Here is a 16,046-nt window from a genome sequence, read left to right as displayed (position 1 = left end):
ATGTGTTCCACAAAACATTGGTTCTCTGGCGTATTAGCAAGTATGATGTAAGAGTTCTGTAATTGCGAAAACTTGGGAAACATTGTATACAAATGGTTTTTCATGTTAGGACTTCTAGAACCTGTAAAATGCTAATTTACTCTATAGGTCTGCCATAATACACTTTCCAAGTGTGTCCCACTATAGAAGTTATTCCAAAGATCATATAGAGAGACTAAAAAGATTATTTGCTGAATAATAATGTGTCCTCTAGTTGTCTCAAAATGGGTTAAGTAGGATAAATGGCTGCTGATCCTCCAAATTGAATGAGGGACTGCTCATGATCTCAACTTCTCACAGAGTTGCTGGGCAGCTGTCATTTTTAGCGCTCCCCTGAACAACCGGCATCCAAGCTCAGATAATTGTCTTCTACTTACAATGGCACTTTCATGCTCTACCTATGAAAAGGAAGAGAAGTAGGGGATAGGGGTCCTTTGCTGGTTCATCCAGTTGCACCCAGCCCAAGCATGTGTCTCTGCAAGATAACGAGGGAATGCGAGATCTGTGCTTTTTGCTGACCCATGCATGTGTGACCCTGCCTTCCTCAGTGATACTTTCTGGTGATTGACTGAGACCTTTACTTGATAGCAGTGCCTAATGTGGAGTGATCATGGCAGAAAAGTTTCACTGTTTCATTCAAGGGTTGGGAAGCATCCTCTCTGAATTTGAGGACAAATCACCCATAATGCTCATGATCAAATGGCCTCATTTTCTGTGGCCCATAAATGTCCCTAAACTGACAGGCAATTTGAATTGATAGCCTTTTGATTGTAAGGCCAGAATGTCTCTAGGTCACAGAAACACTCCTAAATGGGCAGTTCATTTGGCCCTAGGTAGTTAGTCACTGGGTAGTTACAATGTCTGGAGGCCACAGATGTACACCTGAATGAGCAGATAATTTGGCTACATCACTATGGTAAAAAAAAAAAAAAAAAAAAAAGAGGCTGAGATACAAGGCTGCCTATTATTATATTTCTCAGCTTTTCTATGTTTGAGCTTTAAAGATGAAGAGAAAGTGACAAAAGAGAGCCCACCCCCCACCAAATCTGGTCACTATTGTGGCAGCTGATGCAGCCCAACTCCTCAGATTCAATCATTATACAATGTACCAGACAGAGGACTTTTGGATAAAATCAGGTACAGCTAAAAATGTTACAATTCATGGAAATAATATTAAGACTTCTCCCAAGACTGGTAGTACCATGCAGGGCTGAAGAAATCTCTGGGAGACTGGATTATCTGTCAACATGATAAAGGGGTGACATTCATGCAGTTGAATGAAGCAAGTGGTGAGTAAAATGGTGGTCAGTACAGAACTCTGCAGCAGAATGACTCTGGTGAGCATTGACCCAACAGACAACAGGAGGGATCAGATATGTCCACTGACATATCTGGAATATGTCATATATGTCTATTCCTGAAATGGGGGTTCAGGGGAATTAGGTTCACACACACACATGGGGCAGGGGCATCCCTGAGCTCCTGATTGTAAAAGTAATATCCCTCCGAGGTTGGAACTGCTTTGAAACAGCTTGCCATTTTAGTATGGTTATGTGGGAATCTTGGGAGTCAAAGTTCCTGGGAGTCCAATGATAAGCCTTGACTCAAAATGGTGAATGGGAATATGGTGCGACCTTTTAAGTGGAAGATGCCCCTAACTTTGCTCCTTCAACCAGACAATATCATAATGGATGAGATAATCATCATGCTGGATCCACATACTCTGTCTTATGGGATAAGAGACACGGGGTCCTACAAAGTAGCCCAAGTCTGGCTGGACTGGACTCATTCATTTAGACTTGTGATAATGGCCTCCAAAGCAGTTAGTCTTGCGACTTACTGTAAGAAGGAATGCTGATGAAAAGTCAACCAAAACAACAATCATGACTTCTGGTCTGTCTGTCCTGGGGAAGGCTCATGAGCTCCAGGAGTCAGAAGGTGGGGAGGGGGGAACACAACCTCCCTCTCCGTGTGATGTCCTCCATAATGCCTATCCCCCACATCTTACATGGAGTCCCAGGGTCATCTTCTCTGTACCTACTGGGATGGGGTGAAGACAAACCTCACCTTCCTCTGCCTACATGATACTACATTATGGGGCACATGTGCAGAGGCCAATGACAGAAGGTGGTGTGAAATCTGAGGGGCTCAGACTCCCAAGGAGGTATCCCTGTGTCCTCAAGTTGGAAGAGTAGGTGGAGGTATGGCTTCTCCTTTGGAGTACATCATGGTCAGCCTTGCCCCACTCTTCATTGAAGGCTGCCATTATGTGTACACACTGAACCTGGCAGCTGCTCAATGGGTGCTCATCTGGGTGTGGGGACAAATGGCTCACATTGCTCAGATTAAGGAATCTGGCTTCACATCCATTGGTTCAACAGACACAGTCTTCTTCTGAGGTCATTTGTGTTGATAAAATGGTAATTCCTAGGTCTCTGTAAAATGTACTGCTCTGAGAAGAGGAAAGACTGTCTGGCTCTTCCCAAGTGGAATGACAAACAGTGGTTGGTTGGGCATGGATATGTCTAACCCCAGAAAACATTCTTCTTTTCTTCATCAAATAGCAAGAACATTACAATAAAAAAGCTTACTTTAGAAGAGACTGTTTTGTAGTTAGAGACAGAAACAGACATGTGTCAATTCAATGCAATTTTGTTGTACAGAGTGTATTTTTTTCTTGTAGAGTGTATTATTGCTGCCCTCGCAATATTGGCTCTGAAGTTACAAGCGCTGGTGCCCCAAATGACTGTTACCAGAGGATGGAAGATATTCAATGTGTTATATTATATGTTTTCAGTATGGCCTTTTCCTATTCAAAAAGATACATTTAAATATTTAAACTGGCAATATTTTCCTGGTTAATTGGCCTTTTTAAAAATCCTATCAAAATATCACTGTTTAGGTTGGGCACGGTGGTTTACGCCTGTAATCCCAGCACTTTGGGAGGCCGAGGCAGGCGGATCACTTGACGTCAGGAGTTTGAGACCAGCCTAGTCAACGTGGCGAAATCCCGTCTCTACCAAAAATACAAAAAAAATTAGCTGGGCATGGTGGTGCATGCCTGTAGTCCCAGCTACTCAGGAGGCTGAGACAAGAAAATCACTTGAACCTGGGAAGTGGAGGTTGCAGTGAGCCGAGATTGCACCACTGCACTCCAGCCTGGGTGACAGAGCGAGATTCTGTCTCAAAAACAAACAAACAAGCAAAAACTATATATATCTATATACAAAAACAAATAAAAACTATATATATATGATTGTTTATCTCCAATCATCCAATCATTCTTCTTGCCATAAAATCTACTTCGTCTAATATTAATTGTATCAGTTGGAGTTTAGTAGGAGACATACAAGAAATTGGCTTACATCGGCGGTCCCCAACATTTTTGGCACCAGGGACTGTTTTTGTGGAAGACAGTTTTTCCATTGAAAGGGTGAGGGGAATGGTTTCGGGGTGAAACTGTTCCACCTCAGATTGCCAGGCATTAGATTCTCATAAGGAGGACTCAACCTAGATCCCTTGCATGCACAATAGGGTTCGTTCCCGTGAGAATCTAATGTCGCTACTGATTGGACAGGAGGCACGCTCAGGCAGTAATGCTCTCGGATGCTTACCTCCTGCTGTGCAGCCCAGTTCCTGGCAGGCCACGGATCAGTACTGGTCCATGACCTGAGGGTTGGGGGCCCCTGGCTTACATGATTGTGGGGGTTGGCTATGCAAATCTGAAATCTGTGGGGCTGGGCAGCAGGCTGGAAACCCTCAGGAAAGACCTGATGCTGCAGTCCACAGGTGGAAGTTTCTTCCTCACGGAAAGCTCAGTTTTGCTCTTAAGATCTTTCAGCTCATTGGATGAGGCCCACCCAGATTACTGAGAATCATCTTCTTTACCTAAAGTCAACTGATTATAGATGTTAATCACTTCTCCAAAATATCTTTGTAACAACACCTAGATTAGTATTTGATTGAATAACTGGACACTATAGCCTAGCTAACACTCAAAACTAATCATCACCGTCTACCCCTTGTAATCTTGGTACCATACACATCTCCTTAAACTATGCTTAATCTTCAGATAAAGATAATAACAAAGTCATATTTCTACCTAACATGATGCAATTATCCAGCATACAACCAAAACTGCACCAACTCTTTCCCTAGAAGAGGATGCAAATACCTTTGAAAAATGTTCACTCTTCTCCTTGACATCCTGTAACTTAAATAAATACAGTGATGTGAAATTAACTATTATTAATACATCTTACATTAGATTATAAAGAAATAAGAGAGGGAAGAAAGCAGAAATATTACATACACACACATGCACATAAATATCACATATTCATACAAAACAAAGAGGAAATAACAATTACAGTCCTCATTTTTGCAACCAGTAATGTGGTCATAGCTAGGTACTTATAACTGCCATCTTTCATTACTATTTCATATTCCCTTTGCCCTCAGCGAGCACCTCAGCTGATTGTGGTATTCTGCCTGGTGGGATTACACAACCTTCATTTCTGAGGCGCATGGATTGTTACGAGTCCTGCCTGGATTGAGTTGTAGTTTTTCATTGACTTTAATCACAGCACATGGTAGTACCAAGGGATGACCTAAGGAAACTCCAGTATTTTAGGCAAAATCCTTCTTACCTTCAGTTGTATTGGCAGCCCAGTTTCTCCTTGGTCATCAGGCCCAATCACCCCAGCCAGTACAGTAACTTCTTTCTTTGCCTGTTGATTTAGAGGCATGAGGAACCCAAAGCAGCTGGATGGCAGTCTTAACCTCCAGTTCAATGGAATAATTGTTGTGTCTCCTAGTGGAAAGCATTCCTTCCTTTGAAACTAAGATCTCTAGACCAGTAAAACATAAGGTCGCAGAGACTGGAAGCAAACATTTTGCTAGTGGATCTCTAGGGGTGGGTAGTGCCATTCTCATTTCCATCCCTTGATTCTTGGCTTCTGCTGAGATTGTTGATTGGGTCCATGAGTAACACACCTAATCTCTTCAGCAAAAAGGTATTTAGCAACACCCTTAACCTTCTCTCTGGAACATTTATTCCCAACAGTGAATTGTCTTTTTTTTTTCTTTTCCAACAGTAAATTTTCTCTTTTTCCCCCCCAACAGTGAATTTTCTAATTTTAGCATCTTTTGCAAACTGGGTAGGCCAAGAACCTCCGGAATCATCAAATGCTCATTCCATTTTGTTTAACAATCTCTTTCTCAATTTGTCTCTTTCCTCCTGCATTTTACTTTAAGCAGCAAGAAGAAACTAGGCCACACTTTCAGCACTGCTTGGAAATCTCCTCAGCTACATCCCTATATTCATCACTTGCAAGTTCTGCTTTCTACACAACTGTAGAATACAACTCAGCCAAGTTTTCTGCCACTATATAACAAGGATCACCTTTTCTCCATTTCCAATGACATGTCTCTCATTTCCTTCTGCATTCTTACTAAACATGCCTTTATTGTTCATATTTTTATCAACATTCTGCACAATATATGTATTCTCTAAGATGATAGAAGCCTTCTCTACCATACTCCTCATTTCCTCCTGAGCCCTGAAGTGAATTGCCTTAATGTTCATATTTCTACTAAAAATCATTTCAAGGCAATCTGGAATTTTTCCATCATGCTTCTTAAACTTTTTCCAGCCTCTGTCCAGTATTCAATTCCACAGCCATTTCCACATTTTTAGCTATTTGTTACTCCAGCATCCTGCTTCCTAGTACCAAAATATTTATTAGTTTCCTAGGGCTGCTATAACAAATTACCGCAAATTTAGTGGCTTGAAAACAGAAATTTACTTTCACACAGTTTTGGAGGGCAGAAGTCTAAAATCAAGGTTTGATAGGAATGCAATTATTCCAAAGGTGCTGGGGAAAGATGCTTCCTATTCCTCCACCTTCTGGTGGCTCTGAGGAGTCCTTGGCTCATGGCTACATAACTCCAGTCTCTGCTTCTGTCTTTACTGGTATTCTCCTCTTCTCTCTTTTCTCTTCTTAAGTCTCTAATAAGGACATTTGTCATTGGATTTAGAGCCCATCTGGATAATCCTGAATAATCTCACCTCAAGATCCTTAATTTAATGACTTTTGCAAAGATCCCTTTTCCAAATAAGGCTACATTCACAGGTTCTGGGGGTTACGACATATCTTTCTGGGGACTACCATTCAACCCACAAAGTTAATATAGCTACACCAACCTTCTTTTGATTCGTATTTTCATTGTATATTATATTACATCATTTTTCTTTTCATCTCTGTGTTTTCATATTAATGATATATTTCCTGTAAACCACAGAGTTACCCTTCTTTTGAAAATCCTTTCTGACAATTTGAGCTTCATCATAATTACTGATATATGTATGTTTCAGTATACCATGTTACTACTTGATATCTGTTTTGTCTCCCATTATTTGTTCCTTTTTTTCTCCTTTCCTGACTTTTGGATTAATCAATTAACTTTTATTATTCTATTTCCCTTCCTTCATCTTCTTAGTTTTGCATTCTTTAATCAGTATTTTGATGATTCTAAGGATTATGATGTACACCCTTGATTTATTAGTCCACTACAGATTAGTATATTTACTACTTCCTCAACAATGCAATGATGTAAAATATTTCAACTCAATTAATTTCCTCTTATATTTTATACTATTGTTGCTCTGAATGTCAGTTCTATGTATATTTTAAGCCTTTCAATACATTATGATCATTGTTTAATACAATCAGTATTCATATAGATTGACCTACATATTTATCCTTTCCTGTACTCTTTATTCCTTTTTGCATTTTCATATTTTGGGGATCATTATTTTCTAACCTGAATAAATACTCTGGTGACAATTAATTGTATCAGTTTTGGTTTTTCTGAGACTAGTTTTATTTTATGTTCATTTTAAAGAATAGTTTCACTGGGAATATAATTCTGGGCTAGCAGCTAAAAATATAACTCAATTTTCTAAACTACTTTATTATACATCAAGAGTTGGACTTGTGACAGTTCTGTCTAATAACGAGCAAGTGGAATTATCTGGAGAGGGCATTTGTTTTTTGAGACAGGGTCTCACTCTGTCACCCAGGCTGGAGTGCAGTGGCATGATCACAGCTCAATGCAGCCACCACCTTCTGGGTTTAATCAATCCTTCCAACTCAGCCTCCCGAGTAGCTGGAACTGCAGGCCACCACACCAGGCTAATTTTTGTATTTTTTGTAGAGCTGGGGTCTTGTCATGTTGCCCAGGCTGGTCTGAAACTCCTGGGCTCAAGCAATCCTTCTGCCTCGTCCTCCCAGAGTACTGGGATTACAGGCGTGAGACAACACACCTGGCCAGAGAGGGCATCTTTCCCCAATAAAAAAGCAAAACCTGGAAAGGAGAATATATTTTTGTCATTAACTTCTTTATCCTTCCTTACACTTGCCTGGAATGTAGACAATACCTGGTGTAGGCCAGTCATCTTGTAACAATGAGGCAATAAGCAAGAGGGCAAACTAAGACCTAAATAGTAACAATATGGGTCCCCCTGACAGGATCATTGAGCCATTGCATTAGTCCCAGACTGACTGCAACCAGACTCCTTATCAGGTGAGCTAACTAAACATCTTGTTTTTGTAGGCCATTGTGAGTGAGCTTCCTGTTACTTGCAGCTGAAAATATTTCTAATATGCATTGAGATTTAGGAGAACTTAATTTTAATTCTAATGCAACCCCAGTGAATGTCTGTGCAGAAATATATGCAATTCTTTATATCAACAAAAAGACATTTAGATAATGAAATTAAATAAAATAGTTAACCCCTAGTGCCCATTATCTTGATCTCTAACCACCATTCTCACTAAAAGGGCACCAGAGATTTTTAGGGTAATGTCTAATTCCGGGTCTGGGGGTAGAAGAATACGTGTCACTCGTGGGCTATCTTATTGTGCTAAAAAGCAAGGGAATGCTTAAAGACTCATGGGGCCCTATGACATAGGCGGCATCATGAAGGGCCTTCACTGGCCACATTTGAGATCATTTCAACATCAAAAAGAATAACAGCCATAATTTATTCTAACACATTCGATAAATTAAATTCCCTAAATTCATAGTGATACTTCAAAAACATAAAAGGAAAGGGTAAAAGGTTAAAACGAAAAAACTCAAAAGCTCTTTGTTTTGTCTTATACCGGATTTCAGGTTAACAGACTCTCAGATGGAAAGCTGTATACAGAAAGTTTACTGGGGAGAGATCTGTGGAGAAACAGCTGTAAGAGGGTGAAGAAGACAAGATTGGACTGAGAGAGAAGTTGACCTACAATGCAGTTACAACTGAGGCCTAAGACAATTCTACAGAGAGCTCTGGAGCTGGGATGGCCCCTCAGAGTTGTCTCAAATTAAGGAGAGTGGGCTGAACTTTTGTATAGTTGTGCACTGCCTAAGAATGTTTTAGTCAATGTCAGACCGCATATATGACTGTGATCCCACAAGATTATAATGAAGCTGAAAAATTCCTATCGTCTAGTGACATTGTAGCTGTCATAACATCTTAGCATGATGCACTACCTTCTCTATGTTTAGATATGTTTATGTACACAAATACTTACCATTGTGTGACAATTGCCTATAGTATCCAGTACAGTCATATGCTGTACTGGTTTGTAGCCTAGAAGCAATAGGCTATACCAGGTAGCCTAGGTGTATAGTAGATGACACCATCTAGGTTTGTGTACATACGCTCTATGATGTTCACACATGGATGAAATTGTCTAACAGAGCGAGCATTTCTCAGAATGTTTCCCCATCAGTAAGCCACGCATGACTTGTATTTCTACATCAGATACTCATTGACTACTGCCTGTTCTTTGAGGGATGAGAAGGGTGGATAGCCTTGAGTAAAGCAGTTCCCTGTAGCTGAGGGCAGTTTGAAATGAGGGCCATAGCTGTGAAGTCAGTAGCTGATTTTCCCAGAAGTGGGAGGACAGTGTGTTGGCCCTGAAGAGGAGATCTGAGCAGACCACCACAGTATTTACTACAGCCATTATTTATAAAAGAACGCCACCTAATAAATATACAAATAATTGTGTAATTAGTAAATCACTATTTTGCAAGCCTCAGTGTAATAATTGATTCAGGCAAAGATCCTTGAGGGCTGTTAAAAACATTCAATAAAAGTTGTTTTTGAACAGGATGCTAACATTCCGTTCTCTAAAATGTCAGTCCACAGATTGCTTGCTAGTTAGAAAACTTAGCATCATTAAAGTGGTTGCACAATATTACCCATGAAGTATTCTTGGTCATTATTAAGTATTCTTGTTAAAAATGCTCAACCTGAAACGGATCAAACCTCTAGACCTAACTTCAAGTCTACAGAAAATACAGAAGATAAAGGAAGAGTTAGATGACATCATGAGGAAACAATCAGATGATACAGAATGTGGGACATTCTACAAGTTACCTGGCCTGGTTTCTTTAACAAGTCAGTATGGGACTAACAGGCCAATGCAAGGTAATAATGGTAGTGCAGTTTTGGGGTTTTTGGTCTTTTTGAGACAAGGGCTTGCTCTGTCACCCAGACTGGAGTGCAGTGGTACGATCATGACTTATTGCCCCCTGGACCTCCCTGGCTGAAGCGATCCTCCCACCTCAGCCTGCCGAGTAGCTGGGACTACAGGCATGCACCACCACATTCAGCTAATTTAAATATTTTTTCTTTTTTTTTATACAGACGGGGTCTCCCTGTGTTGCCCAGGCTGGTCTCAAACTCCTGGTATCAAGCAATCTTCCTGCCTTGGCCTCCCAAAGTGCTGGAATTACAGGCATGAGCCATAGCGCTTGGCCTGTAGTGTAGTTTTTGATCTCCCTAAATGCTATCTTAAAATCATTATGATAGCAAAGAATCATTATGATGGCAACAGAAAAAATTTCCCAGATTACATTATGAACAAAACGAGGTGACAAGCATCCCCAGGAACACCAGAATGCAAATGGTTGTAATCAAACCATTGACAATGGCCAGACCTTTGTAGGTCCTATATAGGTTTAGCAGCAATACAGAGAAGTAGTGGAAAGAATATAGGAATGTTCTGCTGCGGGGTGTAATCCCAGCACTTCTCTGCTAAAAATACAAAAATTAGCCAACTGTGGTGGTGCATGCCTGCAGTCCCAGTTACTTTGGAGGCTGAAGGAGGAGAATTGCTTGAACCTGGAAGGTGGAGCTTGAAGTCAGCCGAGATGGCCCCATTGTACTCCAGTCTGGACAACAAGGTGAAACTCTGTCTCAAAAAAAAAAAAATATAGGGATGTTCTGATGGCCCTAAAAGCCGAATTTGCAAATACTCCTGAGCTCAATTACTTACTGTCTCAGTTTCTACCACAGGAGTTACTAGTTACTCCTACCACCAGTTTGCTCACCTGATGGCCTGTCCACTTGGGTCACCACCCTTCAAGATTCTTCCAACTGGCTGCCTTCTTGGTCCCTGGGAAAAACCCACACACGCTCAGCCCACCAAACTCTGGACATACACGCTGTCTGGACTCGCTTTCCTTACTCTGCCGTGTCAGGCTGCTACACGAGCCTCCTCTCTACAGGTTTATCCAGGTAGGAGCAGTCATCAGTCTCTGTCCTCATCTACATTCTAAAACTCTTAGGACATGTCAAGCTTTACCAAAAACTCCCTCAAGCTGTACCCCAGAGACAGGATTGGGTAGGTCTATATGTTTCTACAGCTCGGCACCTGGGACAGAAGCAGATGTCAGTCTCTCCATGTGGAAGGAACCTCCGTTGTTCTGAGTTATCTTGCGGACCCTCTCGTAGCTTGAGGTGGTAGTGGTAATGTCCATGTCAAAGTGACAAAGTGCTCTCTACCGCAAGATTTTCCTGACATTCTTTTCAAAAACAATCTGCAACCTACTCTCACATAGGTTGGAGGGGGATCATCCAAAGACTTGTTGGTCACCTCACAGATGCATTTTCCAAAATATGTAGAAACAGAAACACCATGTCAAAATATGAATGTGCGAGGTATTAATGGGATACAAATATTCTAGCCTTGTATCTGCCTCTGGGTTGGTTATCCAGTATTTTGTAAACCCAAAGTAACCTTATTTCTCATAGACATAGGTGTTTTTCTAGAAATAATAAAGTCCTTCACACTAACAGGAAATGACACTAGTTGGTCTGATTCACTCAAATAAATACAAAGCTCCAGAAAAGGTAAATCTGTAGGTAAATATACAATACTAAATAAATATATTTTTTCCTAATGTATTTAAATTACATAAGATTGCATAAAACAACTCATTTTTTGTTTTGTTTTGTTTTTTGTTTTTTGGTTTTTTTGTTTGAGACAGAGTCTTGGTTTTTTGAGACAGAGTCTTGCTTTGTCACCAGGCTGGAGTTCTGTGGTGCGATCTCAGTTCACTGCAATCTCTGTCTCCCAGGTTCAAGCAATTCTCCTGCCTCAGCCTCCTGAGTAGCAGGGATTACAGGTGTGCACCACCACACTCAGTCAATTTGTGTATTTTTAGTAGAGATGGAGTTTCATCATGCTGGCCAGACTAGTCTCAGACTCATGACCTCAAGTGATCCACCTGCCTCAGCCTCCCAAAGTGCTGGGATTATAGGCATGAGCCACCACACCCGGCCTTACATAAAACAATTCTTATAAAATGATTTTTATGCTATAACATATACAAATATAATATATATATATATGAAAATAATAGCAGAGTGTGTGTGGGGGGGAGAAGTGGACGTATATGATATTAGTACAAATTTTTTATATTTTACCAAAGGTAATTAGTAATTACTATGAAGTAGGGAGTGACAGGTTAAGATTCATATAGTAATCCCTAGAGCAACAACTAAGAAAATAACTTTTTTTTTTTTTTTTGAGACGGAGTCTCGCTCTGTCGCCCAGGCTGGAGTGCAGTGACCGGATCTCGGCTCACTGCAAGCTCCGCCTCCCGGGTTTACGCCATTCTCCTGCCTCAGCCTCCCGAGTAGCTGGGACTACAGGCGCCCGCCACCTCACCCGGCTAGTTTTTTTGTACTTTTTAGTAGAGACGGGGTTTCACCGTGTTCGCCAGGATGGTCTCGATCTCCTGACCTCATGATCCGCCCGTCTCAGCCTCCCAAAGTGCTGGGATTACAGGCTTGAGCCACCGCGCCCGCGCTTCCTGCATTCCAGTGCAGCACTCTTTGGCTGTCCCAGCAATGGCTTAAGCAAGCCCAGGTGCAATTCAACCTGCTATTCTGAAAGATTAAAACATTAAGCCTTGGTTACATCCAGGTGGTGCTAATTGTGCAGCCCCAGAGAATGCAAGAAATGTGGGGCCATGGCTTCCTTTACCTAGATTTCAAAGGATGTCATGGACAGCTTGGGGGCCCAGGTAGTTTAAATTCCATGTTTAAACTCTGTCATAGGGGCAGAGCTACCACAGAGAGCTTCCACTAGTGTTACGGCCTTTCTGCTCCTTAGCTCAGCTAAGTCTGAGTTCTTGTCTCACAAGCAGGAAGAATTAGGCACGCGAATGCCCGAGAGTGAGTGGAGTAGAATTTATTAAGCAAAAGGAAAACTCTCAGCAGAGAGGGGATGTCGGAGGGTGGAGGTTTCCCTATCTGAAGGCGGGAAAAGTCCCCCATGTGGCTGGATCCAGGACCTTTTATGGACTCAGAATGGGGAGGGCATGTTGATTGGTTTGTGAGTATGCAAAAAAGGTTAAAGCGAAGACACCATTCAAAGGTGGGCATGACTGTAGAAAACCAGTTAGGAAAGGGTAGGTATAGGTAAAATAGGTAAAGGGAGGGGATCAATCAGAGGAAAGTGTGCCAAACAGGAAGACAAGTTATCAGTCCAGTCTGAGGATTTAACTTGTAGCTTGGCTTTCAGGCTTTAAACTGTCTTTGGCTTGGAGTTGGTGTTTCACTGGCTACCCACCCCATCTGCCTAGGCATTTGGCTGCCTCCTCTTGCTATCACTAGGACAATGCCAGTGGAACTGTAGGCTCAGGGCCGCTGCAGAGACCCCAGAAATGTAGACTCACCAATATGCAGTCCTAGCCTGGGAAAGCTGCATGCACAAGTCTTCAACCCATGAAAACTGCTGCATGGGCTGAGTCCAGCAAAGTCATGGGGGAGTGGCTGCCTGAGGTCTTGGAAGCACATAGCCCACTCTAGTATGCCCAAAAGGTGGGACATAGAGTCAAGGAAGATTGTTCTGGAGCCTTACGATTTGATGTTGTTCACTCTGTTGGATTCTGAACATATTGGGGATCAGTTACCCCTTTCTTCTTGTCTGTTACTTCCTTTTAGACGGGGAATGTCTATCCTATGCCTGTCCCGCCACTGTATTTTGGAAGTAGATAACCTGATTTCACAAGCTTATGGCTGGAGGGAATTTGTCTCAGAATAAATCGTGCCTTGAGTCTCACCCATGTATGATTTAGATGAGATTCTAGATTTTGGACTTATGTGTTGGTGCTAAAATAGTTAAGATTTCGGGGTCTATTGGGATGGAATGAATGTGTTTTGCATATGAGAAGAATGTGAGTTTTGGGGGGTAATGAGTGGAACGCTATGGTTTGAATGTTTGACCTCTCCAAAGCTCATGTTGAAATTTAATTGCCATTGTAATGGAACTGGGAAATGGGACCTTTCAAAGGGGATTAGGTTGTGGGGGCTCTGCCCTCATGGGAGGGTTTAATGTCTTTAAAATGAGACTTTCTGGAGTGGGTTCTCTCTTTTTTTCCTGCTCTTGTGCCACATGAATAACAGTGTTCCTCCCCTCTGGAGGATACAACATTTAAGGTGTTATCTTGGAAGCAGAGGCTGGGCCCTGGCCAGATGCCAAACTTTCTGGTGCCTTGATCTTGGACTTTCCAGCCTCCAAAACTGTAAGACATAAATTTCTGTTCTTCATAAATTACACAGGTTGGCTGTGCCTGGGACCACAGACACGGGCAAACTTCCAAGCTACCAGCCCAACAGGGGCATAAAATGTCCCCGAGATGACAAAGAAGAGGAGCAGAAGATGCATCGGAAGCATATTAGTACTCAAGATTGGGAAGAGGAAATGATTATGGTGGAAGAAGCAGAGGATGACAAAAAATGGCTGCTTCAGATTATTGACACAGAGGGTGAGGAGGAAGAAAAAGAGGAGGAGCTGTTGGATGAAAGCTCAGTGGAGAAAATGATGCTCACATTTGCATAGTGAGCATATAAAAACTAAGAATTGCAGATTAAGTTTCCAGACAATCCAGAGAAGTTCATGGAATCCCAACTGGACCTACATGACATCATTCAGAAGATGCACGTGGTGGCCACCATGCCAGACCTGTATCACCTTCTGCTGGAGCTGAATGCTGTGCAGTCACTTCTTGGGTTGCTTGGACACAATAATACAGACGTGTCCATAGCTGGGGTTGATTTGAGTCAGGAATTAACAGATATATAGACATCTTCTATGAGAGTGAAGAGGGAGCAGAAGTACTCATTGATGCTCTGGTGGATGGGTAGGTGACAGCACTGCTGGTGCAGAACGTGGAGCGCCTGGATGAGTCTGTGAAGGAGGAGGCCAATAGTGTCCATAACACTCTTGTTATTGTGGGAAACATGGCTGAGTTCTAGCTGGAGATGTGTACGAGAGGTGCCCAGCAGGGTCTTCCTCAGTGGCTGTTGAAGAGGCTGAAGGCAAAGAAGCCTTTTGATGCCAACAAACTGTATTGCAGTGAAATGCAGGCCATATTGCTCCAGGACAACGATGAAAACAGGAAATTGCTTGGGGAGCTGGATGGAATTGATGCACTTCTTCAGCAGTTATCTGTGTTTAAAAGACACAATCCCAGCACAGCAAAGGAGCAGGAGATGATGGAGAATCCGTTTGATTCACTCTGCTTCTAACTAATGCTCAGTTCCAATCGTGAGCACTTCCTGAAGGGCGAGGGTCTTCAGTTGATGAATCTCATGCTCAGGGAAAAGAAGATCTCACGGAGCAGGGTCCTGAAAGTGCTGATTGCATCCAAGGGCGTCTACAACTGCGGTAAATTTGTTGACATTCTTGGCTTATGAACCATCTTTCCCCTCTTTATGGAATTTCCCAGAAAGATCAAGAAAGTGGGTACCACTGACAGGGAACACAAAGAGCATGTCTGTTCCATTCTGGCTTTCCTTTTGTGGAACCTGAGAGGGCATCAGCGAACCTGGCTTCTGAATAAATTCACTGAAAATGACAGCGAGTAGGCTGACAGACTAATGGAGTTGCATTTTCAATATCTGGGTGCAATGCAGGTGGCAGACAAGAGGAAGGAAGGGGAAAAACATGACATGGTCCAGTGTGGAGAGATCATAGACAGTGACATGGGGGATGAGTTCTACCTCCAGTGCTTGGATGCAGGGCTCTTTGTTCTCCAGTGCATCTGCTGCATTATGGCCAAGATCTGCAATGCCAATGTTCCCCAGATTTGCCCGAGGGTTCACCAGATCCTAAACATGTGAAGACGTTCCATCAAAATTGTCAGGCGTATCATCAAGGGGTATGCAGAGTTCTGGGAGAAGGAGCAAAAGCACATCCTGGGCTTGCTTGAAAACTTCTAGAGGCCTCTTGACCCTGTGCATAATGGACTCTCTCTTGGCTTCCCTTCCAGAGACAGTTTCTAGACAGCTGTGTGTGGCTTTTGGACAAATTAAAGCTAGTTTTGGTTAAAAAATAAATAGAATAGCCGGGCGCGGTGGCTCAAGCCTGTAATCCCAGCACTTTGGGAGGCCGAGACGGGCGGATCACGAGGTCAGGAGATCGAGACCATCCTGGCTGACATGGTGAAACCCCGTCTCTACTTTAAAAATACAAAAAACTAGCCGGGCGAGGTGGCGGGTGCCTATAGTCCCAGCTACTCGGGAGGCTGAGGCAGGAGAATGGCGTGAACCTGGGAGGCGGAGCTTGCAGTGAGCTGAGATCCGGCCACTGCACTCCAGCCTGGGCGGCAGAGCGAGACTCTGTCTCAACAACAACAACAAAAAATAAATAAAT

At 42.5% G+C, this 16,046-nt stretch overlaps 1 pseudogene; it reads left to right on the top strand.

The window, feature by feature from the left end:
- The first annotated feature begins 2,242 nt into the window (after nucleotides 1-2,242).
- On the top strand, nucleotides 2,243-15,613 carry LOC102116766 (beta-catenin-like protein 1; annotated as a pseudogene).
- Nucleotides 15,614-16,046: the final 433 nt, after the last annotated feature.

The sequence above is a fragment of the Macaca fascicularis genome, chromosome X (assembly GCF_037993035.2).
Source record: "Macaca fascicularis isolate 582-1 chromosome X, T2T-MFA8v1.1".
Lineage (NCBI taxonomy): Eukaryota > Metazoa > Chordata > Mammalia > Primates > Cercopithecidae > Macaca > Macaca fascicularis.
This window is presented reverse-complemented; position numbering and strand designations above follow the sequence as displayed.